The sequence below is a fragment of the Lepidochelys kempii genome, chromosome 8 (assembly GCF_965140265.1).
Source record: "Lepidochelys kempii isolate rLepKem1 chromosome 8, rLepKem1.hap2, whole genome shotgun sequence".
Lineage (NCBI taxonomy): Eukaryota > Metazoa > Chordata > Testudines > Cheloniidae > Lepidochelys > Lepidochelys kempii.
This window is the reverse complement of record NC_133263.1, coordinates 6,218,332-6,242,207: the sequence shown is the minus strand read 5'-3', so window position 1 is coordinate 6,242,207 and position 23,876 is coordinate 6,218,332. Positions and strand designations below refer to the sequence as shown.

Sequence of the window (23,876 nt, the reverse complement as noted above, 5' to 3'; positions counted from 1 at the left end):
AGGTCTTCACAGGCCGTTGGTAACAGGAAACAGAGCATTTGGCTTCTTTGTTGCTGCTTTAAATCAAGCCCAGGCTGGTAATGACCAAAAGTTACCATTAGCTATTAGCTGTTTGGTATCTTATGTGCAGTGAATCTGGTAGCTCCCCAGTCGCCAGGTCCCAGCGGAACATTTGAAGAACCACCACCACTGTTGGCAACCTAGTGTCAGCAGAGGTCAGTGTGTTCACAGCTGGGATCACCCTCACTCCCACAGGGCAGGTTTCTACAGATCAGCGTTAGACACATGCGACGGGCAGCAAAAGGATTGCTTCCACAACACGGCTGCTGCTCCTGCATGACTTCTGTCCCTGGAACTGTTAACCTGATATCTTTCACATGGACTAAGCTCACAAGAAAAAAGGTTCAGAGAGGAACCAGAACACCTGAGAAAGCAGTGACAAAGCTCAGCCAGAAAGCTGGGGAAAATGAATTGCCCACAGGAGCAAAACTGGTCCGTTATGGCCTATCCTAGGACTCAAGAGAAAACCCTTTAGGAAAAGGCCAATAGAATTTTACAGCAATGGAACCAATAAGGTTCTGCAGAACCGTAGTAGGTTTCTATGACTTTGAAACCTTACAGATGAGGCTGTGTATGTGAAGGGTGTAAAATAAACTGAATTTAATATCACAATAAACAGGAAATTGTGAGCAGGGTGTACTGCACTGGCCTGGTGAGGGAGTAGGGCATTAAGGGAGAAGAGACTTTAAGGTGAGGGGCAGTTCATTACTCTGAGGTTTCTGCTGCCTAGTTCAGGGATCCCTGAATCAAGATTTAGGTGTAGCGTGCTGCATAGGGTCTGGGTTTTGCCAATAGATTAATAGAGAATGAAATCCTTTCTGTGATTTGATTACCCTGTAGGATTCTATAGGAGTGACATTATTCTCTATTAAATGTTAATATTCAAAATAGACAAGCTTTTCAGCAGGTTATCTTCTATAGGAAGCAAGAAAAACAAATCCCTTCCATGTCTTTTGGAGCAGTGACTCAAGAAGAGACACAGGAACCCTGTGACCTGGGCTATACACCTTTCTCTGGCAAAAGTTGTCTATGGGGGTTAAATCACACGCCCTGTACCATGATTTGTAGCTCCAGACATTCAGAGGGCACTTCACGTTCAGTTTCAGGGAAGCTGTTTACTGCCCAGCAGACATAATTCACATCCTCTCTCCTTCACCTACTTCCCTTCTCAGGATCCATTTCACCTCCTGAGGCCTTTACCTTCTGGTACCGGGGCGCACATGGAAGGTGGGTGTATTTCTGCTCTCTGGCTGCAGAAGACCTGACAACGCTACAGTCTTCACTGCTGTGTTCTGCTTCCGCAATCTTCCCTGCACATACAGTTGAAGGGATTCTACAGTTCTATACATTGCTCCCTGTTAAAGTGCCAGTAGCCAAATGCTAGGAGATCATTCCTCGGTTATTCAAGCTTTGTTCATGAACACCAAAAGGGGATCAGAATTTCTGGAAGGGTTGAGTCTTATAGACTCAAATACCTAGTAAACCCTTCTGTTATGCTTTTAGTCAGGCTACATTTTAACTGAGGAACGCTCTTGGTGAATCTATATTAAAAGTGTGTCCAAGAAGTCTGGCAAATTGAAACAAAAAAACTGGCACGGTGATGAGGCTCAGAGGGGGAAATCCTTTTGATATGCGGAAACTAAATGATAACTAATAACTGCATGATAAAGTCCAGGCCCCATTACCCTGTGTGACTCACAGCTAGCATTTGACATAAAGAAAAGTTGTGAACTGCCTCTTGTGATTTCCCAGAATGATGTTAGCTTGTGATTCTGCAGTAGCAAGGGACGGCATAATGCAATATACAGAGCTTGCATGCTTTTTGGGTGTGCCTCCGAAAAGTGGGGACAGCCTTGCAGAAAGGAGGCGGGGTGAGGGCCAGATACCTCCCTGAGTTCTATCCCCTCCAAGGGAAGCAGGAAAAAACACCCCAAGCAAGTTAACTCTGAACATAGCTGTTGAAGTGAATTCATCCCTTGGGGAACTCCAGGGATGCATTCTGTTCCTAGAAATGCAACCTGCACTCTGCTCCTAGAAATGTCCTTTTTCCATGAGACCTGGAGGAAAGACTGGATTTGGGATTCCCATTCTCAGTACCCCACCCCCTGTCACCCCTATTTCTTGCAAGAGATCTACCCACCCTTTGTCATATATTTCCTGCCCTACTCCTCCCCTTCATTTCCCAATCACCTATTTAAAACTTTGCACAAAGCCCAGCCAGAATAGTTCTCACAGGACGAACAGGTAAATACACGCCTACCTCTTTCCAAAGGTTGTTGGGGGGGGAAAAAGCCCTGTAGCTGCTCAAATTACAAATGACAGGGTCAGTTTTACTGTGGTTTTAAAGTACAAGGGTCACAAAGGAAGAAGGGAGGGAGCTAAGGGAGCAAATTATTTAGCAAGGTGGGAGCAAAGCCTGAGGGGGGAAGGACTCCAGGAATGCACCTTCTCCTGGCTCAGTGTGTACCTGAACAGGAGGGACACAGCATGAGAAATTCATTTAGGGCCAAACATTGCAAAATTAAATCAATCAGAAAATAATTAACGTTGTTCAGTATAGAAAATGTAGGATTAAAAAGTATATATTTTTAAAGAGGACATTTATCCATGTCGCTAATAACACCTTGGATGAACACTGAACCCTCTTGAAAAAAATCTTATTTGCTTTTCACAGTTCATGCCGTTTGTTTACAATTTGCCATTTTCTCTGCTTGGTCCCTGTTAAAAAGGCAGGTCAGTTTTATCTTGTATGGAGATGGTTTCTAGTCAGTTTCACTGCTGTGTGCTCATGCACAAGCATAACCCTGCAATGTCTGAGTTACCAGGACGAAACCCTGCAATGTCTGAGTTACCAGGACGAAAGAGCCATGTTATGGCTGCTCAATAAAAGGGTTCCACTGGACTTTAAAAAATAAAAACAATGTGAGGGAACCATTTCTATTCGGCTTAGGTGTCAGTGTTGCCAACTCGCACCACCTTATCGTGACTGTAGTCTCCTGACATTTGGGGCTTTTCTTAAAGCACCAGCTCCTGGATTCACGTGCTGACCTGAGAATCTCTGTTTTCATTTTGAAAAGAAAAGAAAGGTTCTAGCCCTCAGAGTTGTGAAGTAAAACTTGAAAATGCGAACCCTAAGCACTAAACCACCAGACGACAAATAAAAAGAACCCCCGTTTTATTATTTTTAAAAATCTCACGATTTTTAAGCCAATCTTGTGATGGGGGGGCTGGCTCATGATTTTTGAACATTTGGGGTTGGCAATGCTGTATGTGAAGTGAAAGCTTGTTTGGGGGCAGATTTGACTGGATAGTATCCCGTTAAAGAAATAGCATAGCGGATTTCACAACAACACAGCAATGCCGCTACCCTCTACAGCCTTTCAATGACAAGCAGTGTGTGTCACATAGCTTGGCCAGAGCACTGAAAATCATTTCCTGATTGCTAAGCAGCCAGGAACAGCATGGCTGGTCATTTAAAACCCGGTGCGTGGGCATTTTATGACCGAGGTATGCCCTGGCTTGGAATGACCCATTAAATAATTGTTCCAGCTAGGCTGAACATCCTGCAGGTGGATGAATGACTCCCCGCTAGGGAGGTATTTAATTTAAGCAACGGCCTTCTTATTCTCCAGAGGGCCTTCCTCAGTCCTATAAGAATTTGTTGGGGTGACAGCACACCCTTGGTTAGATACTCACATCCAGGTTGTGTCTAAAACTTGCTGATTCTTCCTGCATAAGAGCTCTAAGATATGGCCTTTCTGATCCATCCACACTGCTAAAACTCTCAGAATTCGTGTCTATCACTACTACATCCTCTAGCCTTAACAAATGCAATCTCACCCCACTCATGTCCATTCAGATTGCTGCTGCAAAAATAACTTTCTTAGCTGATCACTTTGACTATGTCACTCCGCTGTCTGCAACCTGCTAGTGGCTCCCCTTTCTCTGTTGCATCAAACATAAGCTACTTGTCTCCTTTATCTGTGAATAACCCATGCACCACTCAGGAGGCTTTCTAGTACCAGCATGCCATCAGCACCGGGACAGTTTGATCTAATGCTGTTTGTAAGAGCGCGTGGTCCTGAAGGAGTCCAGCTAAGGAAAGAGACCGATAAGACCACCAGCTACAGGGCACTGCCGTGGCAGTGAGTCCTGTATAAATGCCTGGAGTAGAGAGAAGATGATTGCCTGCAGAGATGTCACTGTTCTTATACCCACTCTGTGAGCTGGTCTGCTATCCATAGGAGAAGGTCAGGAGGCTTGAGTTTGGAGTATCGCTGGGTGGGTCAGTGAACCTTAGCAACAACAGCCCAGGTGAATACTGGTAATGCTGCTTGGCACTGATCTGGTTCCATTCTCATGAGGCCTTCAGAGCACTTTATAAATGATATCTGATGAAATCTCACAACACCCCTTGGAGGAAGGTAAACATCACTGCCCCCATTTCACAGACAGGGAAATGGAAACATCAAGCAATTAAGTGACCTGGCCCCTCTCCAGCCTTTCCAGCTTCTTCCAGCCCAGGCAGCAAGACGGAATGACGCAAACTCCACAGAGCAACCAGCCTAGGTCTAGCCAGCCAGTCTTGACATCAATCATTTCATCACACAGGGCAAGGAGGGTGGGAGCCTCCCCATGCAGTAGAGACTCCGTGGCTGGGCTACTGAGCACTGGCCAGCATCCGCAGCTGCGCTGCTTGGTGTTACTCCCAGGAATGCCATCTGGTTTTGAGTGGGTGGTTAGCAGTGTGAATGCAACAATGCACTCTGAGTCTGTGCCACATAAGTCGGTGGGCAGGTGTGTTAGTCTAAACCCCTTCCCCCTTGCTCTCTCTCCCTCCTAGAGGCCTGATTTCCTTCATCTCCCAGCTCCTCCTCCTCACTGATCACAGTCTGCAATCTGCAGCTTTTGCAACCTATCCCCTGTTCTACTGGGTTCCAGAGGCAGTGATCCTTCCTTTTCCAGCAGTTAGATACCACGGTGTAGCCTGGGAGGTACCTGTGAGGTGCCACCTCGAATGGGTGATGCTGAGGATAGCAGCCATGAGAGCTTGAGACAGAGCCTGCCTGGAAAGCAAGTTCACAGAGGGAGGTGAGTAATAGCTTTATTCCGGCAGGGAGCAGGGTGGCTCTTTATGGCTCCCGTGGCACCACACCTGGAGTACTGGGGTCAGTCATGGGCACTTCATTGCCCAAAAGGTAGAGAACTTGGAATGTGGTTTTGGAGACGGGCAATGTAAATGGCTAAGGAATATGGAGGGAGTCACTGTGGTTAGCGCAGCCAAATGATGACTGTCCCTAGACATGGGAACCTATTCATATGTGCAGCATGTAAATACCAAGCATGGGGAGGAGTTATTGAGTACAGTGCACACGGGTATACTTAGGAGACACAGGAAGAAATTCAGAAAGGCGACCGGTAGGCTGAATATTAGGGAACACTCCGTGGGAGTGAGAGAGGTTTGGCTGTGGAATAGCCTGTAACAGGACAGGATGGGAATCCCATGGCGCTGGGACGTTGATGGTACTCCTAGTTTTGGCAAAGGCTGGAAAAGTCTGATTTTCAGGATTCTCCATTTCTGATGTGCAGGACGAATTCGTCCACAACAGCTGCTCTGCTCTAGCAAATACTTCCTGCACTTCTCATCCCCCTCCCCAACACTTGCCCCTTCTGTGGTGTGAGGGAGGCTCTGGCGCACACCTGCCTTGAGTGCACCAGGTTGCAGCCCCTTTTCTGGCTCCTACCGAACCTTCTCCTCAGGTTCTGGTTCCACTTCTCCCCTGTACCTCCCGTTCCTTGCACACACCATCCGTGGCCCCACAAAGTCACGAGACCTTCTCGTCAACCTCCTCCAAGGTAGCCATCCACCACACCAGGAGAAGGAAGCTGAACGGGGAGGTGCTCTGCGAATGTGGGGCCCGCTTTTGATCCTCCCTTGGGTCATGTCTCTGGGCACGTTCCTTTGGGCCACATCCACTGGCTCCCTGGATGCCTTTGAGGAGCAGTGAGCACTGTCCGGGGTTCTCTGCTCGGTGTACCGCTTTGGATCCTTGCTTTTGACCCTCTGACCTCACTCCCGTTCCTGTTTTATCATTTGTTGCCCCCAAACTCTTTTTGATGCCTGCGTCCAGTGGCTCCTTCCCTTAAGCTGGACGACACGGCGGGGAAGAGGGGCTGCCTGCCCCTGGCAATTTACTAGGTCCTGCCTGCACCTCAGCCACAAAGTGCCACAAATTCAAACCAAGCCAATACAAAGCTGTAGGAGGAGCTAGTGAGCCCCTGCAAGTCTCAGGTCGGGAGAGAACTCCTTGTGTATCAATCATTGTCTCTCTGTGCTCCGGCTGCTAACACGTTATTTCATATTTATTTTTATTTAAAAGCCACTTGTCCAGAATCTTTTGGGAGTCACCCCTGCCAACCCTCTATGCCCAGAGCTGCCATCCGCCTGCAGGACTGGCCCCAGAAAAGGGATCTGTAACCCCGGGTATGTCTGTCTGCACTGCAGTTGGGAGGTGTGAATGCAGTGTGTGTGGACATACCTGAGCTAGCTTTGACCATGCAGGGTAGCAGGTTAGTTGTGGCAGCCAGAGCAGGGGGTGGCATGGAGAGCGATCGGCGTGCAGTCCCTCCAGGGACCCGCAGCATGCACGAGGGGGGCTAGCCCAGGCTGCCCAGCTACACTGCTAGCTTGATCACAGCTAGCTTAGGTATGCGTCCTATGTGCTGTATTTGCACCTCCCGATTGCTGTGCAGACATACTGCTAGCAACTTGATGATCACTTTAGATAAGCTATTACCAGCAGGACAGTGGGGTGGGAGGAGGTATTGTTTCATATTCTCTGTGTGTATATAAAGTCTGCTGCAGTTTCCACGGTATGCATCCGATGAAGTGAGCTGTAGCTCACGAAAGCTCATGCTCAAATAAATTGGTTAGTCTCTAAGGTGCCACAAGTACTCCTTTTCTTTTTGCGAATACAGACTAACACGGCTGTTACTTTGAAAGCTTCCTTCCTAGCCTCTCTTCCCCAACCAGACTCACAAGAGAATTCTGATTCTCTCCCAGGGATATCATTTGATTGATATCATTTATATGACCCATCTCCGTTGCCGACTTTCTTCGTCAGCAACCCAATTCACCTGCTGGCTGTTAGTTCTGGTCCCCGGGCACATAGGCCCCATCAAGCCAATTTTCTGCTCGGTTTACAGCAGCTTTGACTCCTCTGCACTGGTTCTTCCAGACGCTTCCTTGCATTCAGAGTGTGTGTGTAAAAGTAGGGTAATGGGGATGAGTCAACAAATTCAGCTGCGTGCTGCAAAAGATCCACAGGCCGATCACTGGGGAGCTGTTCTACAGAAATGTGTGCTGTAAAATTCCACAGGGGCAGATGTTTCAGTCAATGGACTAGCTGCCCAGATAGCCTATAAAAATACCAGTCCTGCATGCCGTTAGTAAATGCAGGGAGATCGTCTCCCCAAGCAGCGCCGTAAAACTATCGTTCTCGCTAATTATTTCTAGATGCTGTACAAGCAAGTAACACAGACAGTCCCTGACCCAGAGAGCTCACCATCTGGGTATGTGACAGTGTGTGATCGGTGACAAATGTGGTGCGGATGGCAAGCTAGCATGTTTGCAGGTAGTCACAGTGGGCTGCTTGTCACAGTCACGCTTTGTCTTAATGAGATCTTATCAACTGGATTTACAATAGCAAGATGTGTCTCCTCGGAACTTCTCTCTACACTGTCTACTGAAGATCTGCTTCTAAATTGTATCTATCTCCCTACACTATTTATCCGAGTAGATCGATATGGAGTAGTAGATATCTATTCACTCTCTCTCTACATCTACCTATTGCTTAGTAATGAATGCATCCAATGAAGTGAGCTGTAGCTCACGAAAGCTTATGCTCAAATAAATTTGTTAGTCTCCAAGGTGCCAGAAGTCCTCCTTTTCTTTATACTATACCTACAGTGTCTCTAGCTGAAGAATTTATTTTCAGTTTCTATCAAAAGCATGATCAGTCCATAATATTTCCTAGCTGCAAACCTTTCTGCTTCCTAAAAATACCCCACAATCTGCTCTGCACTCTTCAAACATCACCCAGCTCTTTCTTCCAAGAACCAGGAAGGAAAGTTTGTTGCAACAAACTTGCCCGCCTGCCAAGGAAAACCGCAGCAGAGAGGACAAACTGCTTGTTCAGCTAATCAGATTTCTAGCAGGACAATGAGGCACTGGCTTTTCCAAAAAAGGTCTGATGCTTCTTAATCCTATTATGTGTTTGCACTGGTGGAGTTGTACGAATGCACACTGATATATGCACACACACACACACAAACCACATATGCACAGGGGTGCACACAAATAAACACATGCACACAACAAAAATACCATTTTGGTTGCAACGGGCTGGCATGATGATCCTGTGTGACTTGCACCGGAGCCAAGAGCTGTTGTCCACCAAGCATAATGCAAAATGAATTGGCTTCTAGTAGATGTTTGATTCCAGGTGTGATTTAGTTACTCCTCCCCCCCCCCCCGTAAGAGTGATGCTTATTTGTTTAAAGGGCCAGGAGACCGAGCAGCTTCTGCAAAAGCTTCCTCTTTAAAGTTCACTCAGAGTAAAAATATTAGCAAGCGGCAAGCGCTTAGGCAAAGAATGGCCCCTGCAGAGAGTGCAGGTTGGGATCATTTTAAAAAAGATGTTCTGGATTATAGGAAGGGGTTGTGTGAGTGTGTAGGTGATGCAAACAAAGGCAGTATATAGATCAAGACTGTAACTACAGATCAAAATCCTAAACTGGTTCTCTTACACAATAAATCCCCCAATTACCCCCAACTTCATTTATCTCAAAGTCTGATGTCCTTGAACTATTTCAGATAAGCCAGAGAGTGCTGGATATTAAGAGATGATAAGGTAGCACAACAAGAAGTCAAATGATTTCAGCATCACTAAATGCCGATACTGCCCAGCTTTCCTCAAAGCTGGGATACAAAGTGTTTGCTTTTCATTCTCAACCTCGCAGCGGGACCTGCCTCCGCTAGCTAGCAATCTGGAGAGCCCAGTCATCCAGACACCTTCCTCTCTGCAGCATGGAAGGTCCCTGGATCTATCAGTGGCAGGAAGAAGTGAGGCTTCTAAGTGGCAAACTGCAAATGATGCTGCTGGGACCATACAGCATCCATGCTGCCTGTGCGGGCACCTTCCCCTTCCCACCTCAGACCCAATGCCATTTTAGGCCCAGATAACCATATAATTCTGGCAACAGCCCCAGGGCTTGCACAAGTGTGTGTGTGCCCATCAGCCTCTGAATCACGGAAGAATAAAGAGTTTTCAAACTTTTGTAAATGTTGTAGCCTTTTTTTTAGAAGAAAGCTCCACTGAGCCAGGTTTTTGCTAACGCTCCCAAGCAACAGATGTCATTTGAGAGGTGATCTTTGTCCTTATGGATTCTTGCATTCCACCTGGTCTGCTTTTAATTCCCTCAGGAGGTTAATTACCTGATTCCTGCTGCTGCTAAGAGCTTTCATATATTATCTCCATGCTGCAAGTGCATGAGTGCCCCTTTTTCTCTTTTCTGCAGTGCAACATGTGTGCTGGGGGAAGAACAGCTGCATGTCCATTGATCTGCATTTACGAAGGCATTTAGGTGTAGATTGCTGTCAGACCTCCATAAATGCCCAAAGAATCATACATACATCGACACAAACACACACACACATTATATATGCCCACGCCTACGTGAATGCAGAGCAAACACTGAGGCCTTGTTTCTGCCGAGCTTTTTCCTTAGTTTCCCACCTTCGCAGCCCTACCTGCAACAGTGGTGGGAGCGCCAGGGTAGGCAAGGTGCGAGGGACCCTGGCGTCTTCACCACCTTGCTGACATGATTCACTCTGAGCGCGGTTAGCCATCGGGGTAGTAAAAATGCCAGTGTCTTGCCTACACTAGGGCTCGTCCTGTGCACGCTGCAACAGAGCTGGCCCTGGTGGTAGTGTAACAGGGAAATAATAAGGAAAAGCGTGGTGTAAATACAGCCGGCACACAATGCATCGTTAACATCATTTCAGTTTTGCTTGCATTCCCTGGTGGGTTCAATCTGAGGTGCTGTACAGAGTCCATTCACCGGATGTGACAGTCTGCCCCTAACTCTTGGTAAAGTTTACAGGAGTGAACTGAAAAGGCTATTACCCTGCTCGAACCCGGGGCAACAAATGCAAACATTGTACACCAGCTTTCCCTAGCCCAGTTCACAATGCCTCGTACTAGGACTGACAAGACCAAGGGAAAGAATGAAAGAATAACAAAAGGTTGTTGGTTGTGTTGGGGATTTTTTTTTTTGCTCAAAGTATGAATCTTCAGGCTTGGGCTGTTTGTTTCAAATTGAAGGTTACATCTATTTACTCACATAGAAGCACCGTTTCATGAAGTCGCCTCTGATGATCTTAGGTCTGTCCATCCTCCCTGGGCTTTCCCCAGACCATGCTGCACAGGGCTCCCTGAGTCATTTAGAGTTTGCAAAAGCAGCGAGCAGCTGCGTGCCCTTACCTGTTGCAGCAGGAGAGACCTCTCCTGAAATTTATCGTCTTGCTGCCCCTTCAGCCGAATCCTCAGTCAGGGTGCAGCACCCCACAAGCTGCAGGAGATCCATGGTGGCTGTGAAGTGGAGACGCTCAGAGAAGTTCCGGCAAGGGGAAATTTTGCTGGCTGAAATCCCTGCAGCACAGGTTGAAAGCAGCTAGCAAGAACGGTGCAGTAGGTGTAACTCGTTTCCCTGACGTTCCAGCCCTCCCTGACCAACTAGGGGAGGAGGAGAGGCATTGCTCTCACTCTGGAGAAAGGAACACGTCTGTGTGTGTGTGTGTCAGAGTTTGGCAGACTCCCAAGCCTCAGAGCCAAATAATGGCAGAAATTTTTACTGTTAGATTAGCCAGCATTGCCATGAAATCCAGAACTGCAGCTTCAAAGACCAGTGGTTGTTTTTGACTAGGAGCCAGGTAGGTGCATGGGGGTGGGATGGGGAAAGGGGAGAATCCTGTTCTGATCACGGAGGAGCTGAAGGCTGAAAAGCCTCCTGGGATATTACTGTTATTGATGGGTTGTATTGTGGAAGCCCCTAGGAGCCCGGGCATGAACCAGAGCCCCATTATGCTGGGTGCTGTACAAACACAGAACAAAAAGACAGTCCCTGCCCCAAGGAGCTTACAATCTAAGTATAAGATAAGAAACAACAGGCGGATACAACAGATGGAAGAGGAGTACAAGGAAACAGTGAGACAAACGGCAGCCTTTTGGAACTTCTGATGAGTCTTTGCTGTACAGAGGCTAAAAAGTACGCTACATCTTTCTAGCTCCCAAGGCTTTTCGTTTACCCCCAGACATCCCCCTAGATGTCAGGGGGTTGCACAGGTGCAGCTAAGGGCAGATCTTAGCCCAGAGGTGGGCAAACTACGGCCCTTGGGCCACATCCGGCCCGTGGGACCATCCTGCCTGGCCCCTGAGCTCCCAGCCGGGGAGGTTCGCCCCCGGCCCCTCCCGCACTCTCCCCACTCCCACGGAGCCTCAGCGTGACTCGACATCAGCGCTCTGGCTCGCTGCTCCTGCCGGGCAGCACAGCGACAGTGTGGCTGGCTCTGGCCAGGCGGCAGGGCTTTGCTGCTCTGAGCAGCATGGTAAGGTGGGGGTTGGATATGGGGCAAGGGGTCCTAAGGGACAGGCAGCAGCGGGCAGTTGGATGGGGTGGAGGTTCGGGGGGGGCAATCAGGGGACAGGGAACGGGGGGGTTTGGATAGGCGTGGGAGTCCCAGGGGGGCCTGTCTGGGGGCAGGGGTGTGGATAGGGGTCAGGGAAGTCAGGGGACAAGGAGAAGTGGGGGTTGGATAGGGGGTAAGGTCCTGGGGGGTGGTTAGGGGCCGGGGTCCCAGGAGGGGGTGGTCAGGGGACAAGGATCATTGGATGGGTCAGGGATTCTGAGGGGGGCAGGAAGTGGGAGGGTGCGGATAGGTGGGCAGTGGCCAGGCTGTTCGGGGAGTCACAGCCTTCCCTACCTGGCCCTCCATACAGTTTCGCAACGCCAATGTGGCCCTGGGGCTAAAAAGTTTGCCCACCCCTGACCTAGAGTCACATGCCTGACTTATGCTTTTGACTATGCTACATGCCAGGGAGAGCTGGCTGGCAGTTTTCAGTGAATTTGTTGTTGTCGGAAAATGGCTGTTTAAAAAAAACGGAGGGTTTTTGGTGAAAAAAGTATTTTTGTTTTAAAATTTTCAGTTATTTGTACGAAACCACAACTGAATTTTTGTTGATGTTTGGATTCCACTTCCTCCCTCTTCCCCGCCCCCTCTTTCTTTCCCCTTTTCAGTCACTTTTACAGGGAAAACGGAAAAGGGGGGGAACTACGGACTTGATGAACATTTTCGCTTGAAGCTGGTTTTCAGTGGAAACCTCGGTTTTCAACAAAGTTTTCACCGACGGCACCTGCTTTCCTCGGAAAATTTCCTTTTCATCAAGCACCTGAACACTGTTCCGAGGGTGGCCAAACCCTTTCTGGTTTTTTGGGTTTTTTTTTTTGTGAAACATCTACATTTTCCGCAGAAAAACAAACCCATTTTCTGACCAGCTGTAGGGAAAGCCCTGAAATTTGCCCCATGAAAACCAGCAAATGTTGATAACAATTCTGAACGGGTGAAAAAAACCTCTTTCGCCTAGTCTGCAACGTGTGAACAATTTCAAAATGTTGTGAAAAGTCATCACCGCTTTCTGACCAGCTCTAAGGTGGTGGCAGAGGCAGCTCAAACAATGCTGATTGCGGCTTAGCTGCATGTACCACTGAGCACAAACAGCATTCCAGCAGCGGAGGTTTAAACCTGTCTGAAGATATTTTCCCTTCTTTTTTCTGCACAAACAGCCCCACAGACTAATGAGGTAAGAGCGAAAATAGGTCTCTCTTTTATCAGCACTTTGGATGGGATTTTTCAAGGCCCTCAATCAGCACTGGAGTCTTCTGCTCTCCCTCAAGGCCGTCATAAAGGTCTCACTTAGCCAGTGCTAAGTAAGGGCTTTTGAAAACCCCATCCTCGTTGCCAGCTCTTGTGATTTTATCCGAATCCCATGATACTTGGTGTTTTTCTTAAAGCTTCGGCTGCTGGAATCCGGGTATTACCTGAGAGGCTGAGCTTTCATTTAAAACAAAAAGGAAACTTCTGGCCTTCATGGATGTGGAGAAAAGCTTGAAAATGAGCCAATGCCAGGAGGCAAATAAAAAGAACATCAATGTAATTTTTTTTAATCCCACGATTTTTAAGACAGTCTCATGATTTCAGGGGCATGACTCATGATTTCTGAACACGTGCAGTTGGCGGTACATTTGTGTATAGCCAGTTTCACTGTTTCCCCCGTATAATCAGATAAGGGTCTATCCTACAAGCGGAGACTCTTATCCACACACAGAGTCCCAAGGAAGTCGATGAGACTCCACAGAACCATAAGGGTCCCTCCATGGAGATCCCAACCTTTAATTTTCTCTGTCTGCTCATATAGCCCCCAGCACTGCCATGTCTGAGCACCTCCCAAGTAGTTATAGGTTTATCCTCACAACACCCCGGTGAGGCAGGGAAGTATGTATTATTATCCCCATGGGATCCTGAGTCATGGTGAGATTAAGTAATGTGCCCAAGGTCACAACAGGAGAGCATCAAAGCTGAGAATTGAACTCAAGAGTTCCAGACCAGGACCTTAACCTTTGCTGTTTGTGTGGGAGGTTCTCACAGAACCATGGGAATAGGAAAATGTGAGTGGAGAGCCACAAAAAATGACGGAGGATGGTGTGAGGCCTGCAACTTACTTATCTGGCTCAGGTTTCAGAGTAACAGCCGTGTTAGTCTGTCTTTGCAAAAAGAAAAGGAGTACTTGTGGCACCTTAGAGACTAACCAATTTATTTGAGCATGAGCTTTCGTGAGCTACAGCTCACTTCATCGGATGCATACCGTGGAAACTGCAGCAGACATTATATACACACAGAGACCATGAAACAATACCCCCTCCCACCCCACTGTCCTGCTGGTAATAGCTTATCACTGACTTGGATTTCAAGTTGATCATGCCCTGGACTGAATAAGTCCCAAGAAGGGTTACAAACATGGCAGGGTTTACATATACAGACAATACGATTACTTAGATGGGACTTAAATGAGGTATTTAGGATTAATGAAGGGTGTAGTAAAAAAGCAATCAGCCTCTCATTTCTGGGATGTCTCATAAGAAGAAAACAAGGGTTACACAGTAACAATAAGGGTAGGTATACTAAAAACAAATGGAAGGCCAGGTTACTTCACACAGCTGTGACCCTCACAGCCACATAAGGTGAGAGGATCAGGGGTTGGTGCCTAGAGTTCAAAGAGGTTAGCTCACTTTATGAACAATACTGACATTGTATTTCGACGGGCGAAGGTACAGACAATCAAATCTCTGGCCTCAGGGCATCAGCTGATTGCCACAAGAGTTGGAAAGTAATTTTCCCACATTGAAAGCCTTGCACAATTGGCCAGGTGCATTGTTTTATTTCACCGTCCTTTGAAGCATCAAGACAGGCCACCGCAGAGACAGGATACTAGAGCTGATGGGTAAATGGTCTGATCTAGTATAGCAAATCATATGCTCTCAGCCAGAACAGCTGGAAACACCATTCTGGACAAAACAGCGCCATCTGCGAGACACCCCCACCCCCAACTCTAACACCTGTGTAGTATATTTGCTACCCTAGATTGTCAGTCTCCCTATTTCAGTCCTTTTTCTTTGCCAGGTTTCTGTGTTAAAATACCGTTTCAACAAGCGCTGGGCATAATAGTCCCACGAATGAGGTTCCCATGCTGCAACATGGGCAAACGCAGGTTGGCACCGTACCCAAGTGCTCTCACATACAAACACATGCTCACACAAACACACACGCACACCCAGACTTCCTTGACGGCAAGCAAAAAAGTCACTGAGACATCCAGCCAGTTTCCACTAGATCAGGGAGCAAGAATCCCCCACTCACTCTTAAACAGTGGCTCCCAGACAGAGCAAGTTGCTAGTGCCATGTGCTCCCAGTTGGGCAGCTGGTGGGTTTTAGTCTCAGGTTTCAAAGAGTAGCATGTCTTATCTCCCCTGCTACGAAATTAGGTTGATTTTATCAAAGTCGGTTTTTAGGAAGTGATTTTGTACAGCCGATTGTGTGTGTCCCCACTAAGCGCATTAAGTCGGCGGAGTGCGTCCACAGTACCGTGGCTAGTGTCGACTTTCGGAGCGGTGCACTCTGGGTAGCTATCCCACAGTTCCCGCAGTCTCCGCTGCCCATTGGAATTCTGGGTTGAGCTCCCAATGCCTGATGGGGCAAAAACATTGTTGCGGGTGGTTCTGGGTACATGTCGTCAGTCGCCCCTCGCTCCCTCCATGAAAGCAACGGCAGACAATCATTTCGTGCCCTTTTTCCTGGGTTGCCCGAGCAGACGCCTTAGCACGGCAAGCATGGAGCCTGCTCAGATCACCGCTGCAGTTGTGAGTGTTGTAACCACCTTGCACATTATCCTGCAGTATGTGCAGAACCTGCAAAAGCAGGCGAGGAGGCGATGATAGTGCGAGCACAATAGTGATGAGGACATGGACACAGGCTTCTCTCGAAGCACGGACCCAGCAGCTGTTCAATATGAGAAGCTGGGGATGGTGTAGCACTGATCAGAGGAGAGCAGAGCAGGTTCTAAAGCCTGCAGGAATCCCAGTCTCCAATCTCAGGGGCTGCAGAAAGAGTTGTCTTTCCTGACAAGGTCTCAGAGAGCTGGACATTGTTATAGCAAGTCCTAGACCAAGGATTCAGCAGGGGCAGGTTGAGAGCCCTCCACTCCTGGGGAATTTTCACTCTGAACCCCTAGTGCTATACAAGAAGCTGCAGGTGTTTTCCCACTCCTTTTTCCCCTTTGTCCCCTTCCCCCACTTTCTTAACTTCCCTTTTCCCCATCTCTTACTCTCTGTAAGAATCATACAAGGACCGTGGTTAAAAAGTGAAAGGAAAAGTCAGCGAAACCAATATTCCCATTGTTATTGCTGCTTACTGTGTGCTCCACAGTGTCTATGAGAGTAAGGGGGAGATGTTTAAGGCGGGGTGGGAGGTTGAGGCAAATCGCCTGGCTGCTGGTTACGCACAGCCAGACACCAGGGCGGTTAGAAGAGCACAGCTGGGCGCGCTGTGCATCAGAGAAGCTTTGAAAACCAGTTTCATGACTGGCCAGGCAACATGTGACAGTTCTGTTTGTTTCTCCTTGATGAAAACCCGCCCCCTTGGTTGACTCTACTTCCCTGTAAGCCAGTCGCCCTCCCCCCTTCGATCACTGCTTTCAGAGGCAATAAAGTCGTTGTTGTTTCAAAATCATGCATTCTTTATTAATTCATCACACAAACAGGGGGGAAACTCGCAAGGTAGCCCGGGAGGGGTGGGGGAGGAGGGAAGCCCCGGGTGGGGTGGTGGATGAGGGGAGGAGGGAAGGACAAGGCCACACTACAGTTCAAAACTTATTGAATGCCAGCCTTCTGTTGCTTGGGCAATCCTCTTGGGTGGAGTGGCTGGGTGCCCAGAGCCTCCCCCCTGCGTTCTTGGGCGTCTGGGTGAGGAGGATATGGAACTTGGGGAGGAGGGCAGGCGGTTATACAGGGGCTGCAGCGGCAGTCTGTGCTCCTGCTGCCTTTCCTGCAGCTCCCCCAGACCCCTGAGCATGTCAGTTTGCTTCCCCATTAGCCTCAGCTTTGCATCCTGCCTCCTCTCATCGCGCTCATTTAACGCAGGGGTCGGCAACCTGCGGCACATTTAATGCAGGCCGGCAGCGGGCTGAGCGGGGCCGGCGGCTGGAACCCCAGACCGGCAGCGGGCTCAGCGGCTCAGCCTGCTGCCGGTCTGGGGTTCTGGCCGCCGGCTCCTGCCAGCTGGGGTCCCGGGCGGCAGCCCCGCTTAGCCCAGCCCGGAGTTCCGTCCATGCCCTTGGAGATTTTGGCATATATATTGGCATTTCGTCTTTTGGAAGGGAGTTCTGCCTGCACGGATTCTTCTCCCCATACAGCAATCAGATCCAGTACCTCCCGTTCCGTCCATGCTGATGAGCTCGCCACGCTGGCCAAACAGGAAATGAAATTCAAAGGTTCCTGGGGCTTTTCCTGACTACCTGGCTAGTGCATCTAAGTCGAAAGTGTTGTCCAGAGCAGTCACAGTGGAGCATTCTGGGATAGCTCCCAGAGGCCAATACCGGCAAATTGCGTCCACAGTACCTCAAATCCAGAACAGCGATGTCGATTTTAGCACTACTCCTCTTGCCGAGGTGGAGTACAGAAACCGGTTTTAAGAGCCCTTTAAGTCGACAAAATCGGGTTGGTTGTATGGACAGATTTAGTTTTAATTGGACCTAACGTGGCTAAATTCTACATAATCCTGTACTGTAGACCAGGCCTGAGCTTCACATCTACTGATGGGGCCTTGTCTGACTTAGCCAACACAGGCAAAGAATGTCAGTGCAAACACCAGTGTCAGCCACTCCTCTCCTCTCTCCAAGTGAAAAGGGAACAGAGACAGTAACACTTGTATCCACCAGACAAGGATGAGGGGACTAGCTCAGAGAAATTCCTAATGAAAAGGCAACCAAGATTCAAAGATATGGATTGTTTGGACTGGAGACTGCCCTTGGGGTAAGGAGGACCCCAGTCCTTAGTGACTCCCTGTGTTGATATCCCAGTCCTCAAGGCAGGGACAGGAGTTGTTGGAGAGAAGGAGAAATTCTGTATAGAGAATCAAAGGCTTTAGTGAGTTCTGGTTGTTACACTGACCTTTTGTGGCAGGTGGGAGCATGGTACCTGTTGCAATTATCTGGCTCTACCTTCTCCCCTCCCTGGCTACATCCAGACCAGTACTGAATCAAAGTGAGACCCATTGGCTCTGGTTAGATAAATGAACCCATAGTTCTGTCTTCCTTTCTCTGCAGCAACATGCAGGTTGCAAAGTTACCAGTGACTGCAAGCAAAGGGCATTAGCAGGGCTGTGTGTGTGAAGATTAAACAGAGCCTGTCCATCCTGCCTGATTCTGACTGGGGCTATCCAACCCACACTTGCCCTCTGACTTTTTTAAGCTGATAAAACAAACAAACCAAAACTGACCATCTTTAGCTGGTGCCGACATGTCCCTCACCCCCATCCAAATCCCATGATACAAACCCAACCTTGGACCCAATGGAGCCTTTTGCAGCGCGTGGAGAATGTCCTAGGTTTTGTCACTTTTCTGACAATTAGAAGATTTAATTACTGGTAGCTATTGCCTTTCCTGGCTCCTCTCCAGGGTTTCCATTTGATACATTCAGGATACAGTCTTGCAAGTTTGATTCCTGCAAAGCATTTTTAAAGAGCAACAGAGTGTTCCAACAGGGCTTTGGAAATCACCAGTACCCCCACTGCACTGACTGCTATAGGGACCCTGCTGTCCACATGTCTTTCACTGAGGGTTGTAACTCCTATCCTCCTCCAGATGGGTGCATTTCTCATTCAGTGCTGGTAGGACACCCATGAGAATCCAGGACTGGGAAGAATCCGTAGGTCATGGCCGAGAGGGTCCTTTCATTGATGTTCAGAAAGCACCTAGCGCATTGTGGGCATCTCCAATATCTCATGACTGTCGTCAGTGTGGCTGAGTTTTTCGAAACTGGGTGCACCTACAGCTAGAGGCCGATGTCCTCGTGGAGGGGCTCGGCACTTTTAAAAATCAGGCCACTTATTTAGCTGCTTAAATGAAAACTTCAGAGTCTGACTGTTTTACAATCTTGGCCTGTCTCTGTAAGTAAGAACTGGTTTCTTAACCCATGATCTGCCTGTAACGGATCAGTTGTGGAGCAGTACTGTGCCCTCTTGTTCTTTAAAGGTGTCTTACTTTAGCAAGGCTGATCTGCCAGCTAGACCTGAAACCCACGGGATATGTCTTCTGTGGTAGTACAACCCGTGTGGAGGTGCAGTCAGCTGTCTGATGAGCATTTAGGGAGAACAGAGACAGGCTGAGACCAACCAGACAGGGAGATCTTTACCTCTCAGGGACAGACAACTTGTTTTCTTTGTTGCTGTACATAATTTCTACCGGATTGACCTACCAGCCTCAGCCTCTGGGGTACTTTCCTGCTCTGTACGTAAGGCAGTGTGTGAGCCTGCAGGAACATGCAGGGCAGGGGGCATTGCCTGAGAGAAACAATAGGAACAGATTAGCTTTGGGGGAGCTGGAGAAGGAGGGGAACGGGGTGGGGGGTGTGGGGGGGGTTGTTTTCCAAAAACAGAGCTTCTGTCGCTCATGTATCCTCCCTTTTCTACAGCTTCAAGTCAGGATAACATTACTTCCTGCTCACATCCCAAGGCTAAAACTGTCGCTTATCTCCTGAGGTGCAGCTAGAGTAGCCCTGGGCTGAACTTTGTATCTATCACTCCTTGTGGAGCACCTGCCCCTGGGCTTTGGGGAGTAGGCTCTGATGGAAACTTCTCCCCATATATTGTAGGCAGAGAGGTTTCACTGTCCATGGGCCTGACCCTTCTAAGTACTGAGCGCAAAGACAAACAAAAAGCAGAGGCTCCCTGACACTTAGTTCCCTTCTCAATTGATCAGGTTTCAGTTGTATGGGTGTCTCTGAAACCATAAACCTACCGGTTCCCCTGTGCTCCATAGAGTCTTCCAAGAAAAGTGAGTCAGATAAGACTTAAATTCCTAATATAAAAGACTAGCAGAAAACAATAACTTGTGGTGCCTCCTTATTCATTACGAAGAGCAAAAGTGGGCACGGACACATTTTTTCCCTCTATAAAGGTGACCTCTAAATTGTTCATAGGGCCCAGTCTGGGGGGCATGCTCTGAGATTCATCTCCTGCAATTTTCCCTCAACCCACGTCAGGTTTGGGGATGCCTTAGGATGCAGAGCAAGACTCCTTTGTTCATTTAAGCACCTTTGTTCATTCTTACCGTGTGGCTGGGATCCAGCAGGAATGATCTCATTAGTGGTTGGGGACGAGTTTGATTAGTGCTAATTGATTTCTGGAAGCAGTTGGTTAATTTGGGGAACATCTGCTCAGGTGTTGGGTACGAGGTAAGTATATACAATTGAATAATAATGATTTGGGAGAGGAAATAGATGGGAGGCAAACCAAACTCTCCCAAATTTGCCCCTGGCCAAGCCTGGTTCCACTGAGATAAATTTGGTCCCTGGTACTAAACTCAGTGCGTTGATCTTCTCTTCTCTTCTTTTTATTATTTATATTGCAGAAGCATCAAGAGGGCCCAGCTGAGATCGGGACCCACTGTGGTAGGTGCTATACAAACACATAACGAGCAACAGCTCTTGCTCCAGAGAGTTTACAGCCTAAATAGACGAGGCAGGGGAAATGACTTGTCTAAGATCACATGGCAGGTCACTGGCAGAGCTGGGAATAAACCCCAGTTTTTAGCCCCAGTCCAATGTCCTAACCGCTAGACCATGTTTCCTAAGCTCAGCTTCTCCCTTGCCAGGTCATAGACTTTGTGGATGGTGTAATGAGCAAGGAGTTTAAATCCAACCCACGATTCTTCCTAGGTCCCACAATGCACTGCAGAAGGGAATGCTGTGCTTTTCAAGGAGATGAAGTCATCTTCAGACAAAGCCATCTGGCACCACGAAGGCTTCAGGAACTCAGAGAAACAGAAGGTTTAGTGCAGGTTGGGATGTCAGCATGCTGAGGGGGATGTCATCACTCCTGCAAACAGATGGGACCCTGATGAGAGAAAGAGAGATGCCACAATTTAGCCCAGGAGAAGGCGGGACTCTGTGGGGAATGCAATCAAACACACAGCAGACCTGCCGGCACTGGGCATCTGGGTGCATTACAGTCTCATTTTCATCCTCCATTCAAAGCAGAGATGTGTCAGGACGATGGACCCCGACCACCGTTCTCCCAGGTGGGAGCAGGTAGGATGCAGCCTGACCGTGGACATCACTGTGGGATGGGTTGGCTAGTCAGCATGTTTCTCCACCATCAGTCTTCCTTCATAAGCCATTACCTCACCTTCAGCCAATCGGTTTCCATCCATTGCGGAACACTTATGTCATCTTTGGCTCCTGTCATTGTCACTGAAAACAGAGTGTTCTCTTGCTGCGGTTTCTGGCGGGTGTTCCCTCGGCGCGCAGGAGAAAGGAGTGGGAAGAGCAAGGGATCACCAGCTCCCTGAGTCTTAGGGAAATGGTCACAAGCCATATGCCCACCTGGTCCTAGTGATGGTCTCACCTGAATACTCCAGAGGAAGGTGAAAAGACCCTTCCAGCTCATCCGGGGGGAAATGGCTTCTCAGCTAACTCCAAATTTTGCAGTAAGTTTACCTGTGAGTTCATGAGCATGGATCCCTGCCGTTAGATTTCTGATCCCATCCCCAGGTACTCCTGGTGCCCATGCTGCCTGTACTGTTCACATCACTGCTCATTTGAATCCCCAACTCCCTAATGCTCTCAGTGCCCCGAAGTCCTTTCCCTGGTAGTGTAGTCAGCCCAAACTTGACGTTAGCTCACACCCGCCGCTTCACAGACCAACCTTAAACTACTGTGAGATGATCTATGGCATGCACTGTACAAAGGCGATTTCTAATGCACATATCATGAATAAACCCATATGCTGGAGCTCTGATGTGTGCAGAACCAGCCAGCCATCCTCTCCGCCACCCTCTGCAGACCTCAACACTGGTTGCCTCCTGACACCCCACAAGGCAGGAGTCCCATCACCAGCTTCCTGGTGGCAGCCTGTAGAGTGGCCTGGTTGCCCTGGGAGGAGTAGCATAGACAAATCCTTGTATCTTCACAGCCACAGGTGTCCCATAGCACCCCACTGAGGTCAGAGGAACCAGGCTTCGGTGAGCCATTTGTGCAGAAGAAAGAGATTTGGGGCACAGTGGTGGGAAGGAGACTACTTTTGAAAAGTGTAGAGGGCGGAGGCTGGAAGAAAGATGGGTTAATAGGTCAGGGTTAATTAAACTAGGAAAGGGGGAAGCAAAGGGTTGAACCACAAACATGAATTGAATATAGGAAAGGGTGAGAAATGTAATGAGTGAGGGCTGCGGGAGGAAATGTTTACAAATATATTGGGACAAAGTTCATCCTCTGCCTTGGTGGGTCCTGTGCTTATTGGCAGATTTGCTCGCCTCAGAGATTCACGGCAGCCCTCAGTTTGGCCACTTTTGCTAGTGGCTCAAACCTGCCATCCACTCAGCTAACCTTATCACTGGCCAGCATGGGGAAAGGGAGGAGAACAATCCCAGCAGTCTCTGATGGCCCACCTAGTGGGTCGGGGGACAAGCCAGAGACCTTCCCCTCTGGTGGGACCCACAGTCCAGGTCAATTCCTCTTGTATCAAAAGGAAGTTGAGGGGGGATTGGAGGAACCCGGGCCCACCCTCTACTCCAGGTTCCAGCCCAGGGTCCTGTGGATCTCAGCTCTCTACTGTGTTTCCTGTAACAGCGGCGTGACAGCAACAACTCCCTGGGCTACTTCCCCATGGCCTCCTCCCAACATCTTCTTTATCTTCACTGCAGGACCTTCCTCCTGATGACACTGGTACTCCTCAGTTCTCCAGCAGTATGCCTTCTCACTCTCAGCTCCTCGCACACACACCACAAACTGAAGTGAGCTCCTTTTTAAAGCAGGTGCTCTGATTAGCCTGCCTGTCCTAATTGATTCTAGCAGCTTCTTAGTTGGCTCCAGGTGTCCTAATTAGCCTGCCTGCCATAATTGGTTCCAGCAACTTCCTGATTGTTCTGGAATGGTCAATTAGTTTACTCAGGGAAAGGGGACCTGCTTAATCTGGGGCTAATGTCTCTACCGTCAATCACCCTCCTGTAGCCATCTGGCCTGACCCTCTCACAATATATATATATATATATCGACACTGTCACTCTTTACAGAGCATGGTGTATGTGCTGATGAGTTATTTGATGGCTGCTGAGTCTGATGCGTAAATGACAGTCCCATCCATGGTTCGGGCGTGCCCACAGACTAGCAATGCTCTGAATCTGAGCAGCAGATTCTTTCCTCCTCTGATGCCGGTCATCACAAAGTTTGGTCCAGTCCACCTCACTCCAGCTACTAGCTGTTCGTCCACCAACCAGAGCAGCTTTCTGCACTCCTTTCCCAAGCATTCACAGAGATTCCAAAGACACTAAATCATCTTTTCAAGCATCCTTAAGACTTTTTGCAAGCTTCAGCATACAGCACACTCTTCGGGATCTTGTTATCTGGCATTTGCTTGACATGTCCAATGCACCTGAGTCTTTCCTTACTAATCAACATTCCCATGAATGACATACCAGCACGATTTAACACTTCCACGTTTGTCACCCTGGCTTGCCATCTTATTCAAAGAATTTTACCCAAGCATCATCTGATATGAAAATTATTTAGTATGTTTGCTGTAAGTCGTCCATGTTTCTGAGCCATACAGAAGAGTGGATAAAACACATGCCTCATAAATATGGGTTTTCACTTTAGTTGACATTTTTTTATTGTTCTAGGCTTTGTCTTGCAAAAGACCAACGTTCTTGGCTGCTTTGTTGATTCTACTAGTAAGCTCAGCATCCAGATCTACATTGCCAGTAACAGTAGAGCCAAGGAAGCAAAATTGGTTAACAACATCTAGATGAATACCATCTAAGGTGATATCTGGAACTGGTTCTGAAGAGCCTTGGTGCATGGTAACAGTCTTCTTCAAGCTTATTGCTAGCCCAGAGATTTTGCATGAATCAGAAAGCTTGGTAATAAGATAT

General features: G+C 48.4%; 1 protein-coding gene and 1 long non-coding RNA gene across 5 annotated transcripts in view; one reads left to right on the top strand and one right to left on the bottom strand.

The window, feature by feature from the left end:
* The window catches only part of FAT2 (FAT atypical cadherin 2), an 83,849-nt gene extending 73,006 nt beyond the window's left edge, over positions 1 to 10,843 (bottom strand). For 3 of the 4 annotated variants that reach the window (XM_073355298.1, XM_073355301.1, XM_073355302.1), the window contains exon 1: positions 10,605 to 10,843. The gene's annotated coding sequence lies outside the window, so the exon portion shown is untranslated. Of the gene's footprint in view, positions 1 to 9,871; positions 9,939 to 10,604 lie in introns of those variants that run through there. The other variant, XM_073355300.1, reaches the window with a different exon arrangement.
* The window catches only part of LOC140915540 (uncharacterized), a 43,941-nt gene extending 21,880 nt beyond the window's left edge, over positions 1 to 22,061 (top strand). Inside the window, exons 2-3 of the long non-coding RNA XR_012160194.1 lie at positions 20,361 to 20,400; positions 20,668 to 22,061. This is a non-coding gene — a long non-coding RNA (uncharacterized lncRNA). The remainder of the gene's footprint in view (positions 1 to 20,360; positions 20,401 to 20,667) is intronic.
* Positions 22,062 to 23,876: the final 1,815 nt, after the last annotated feature.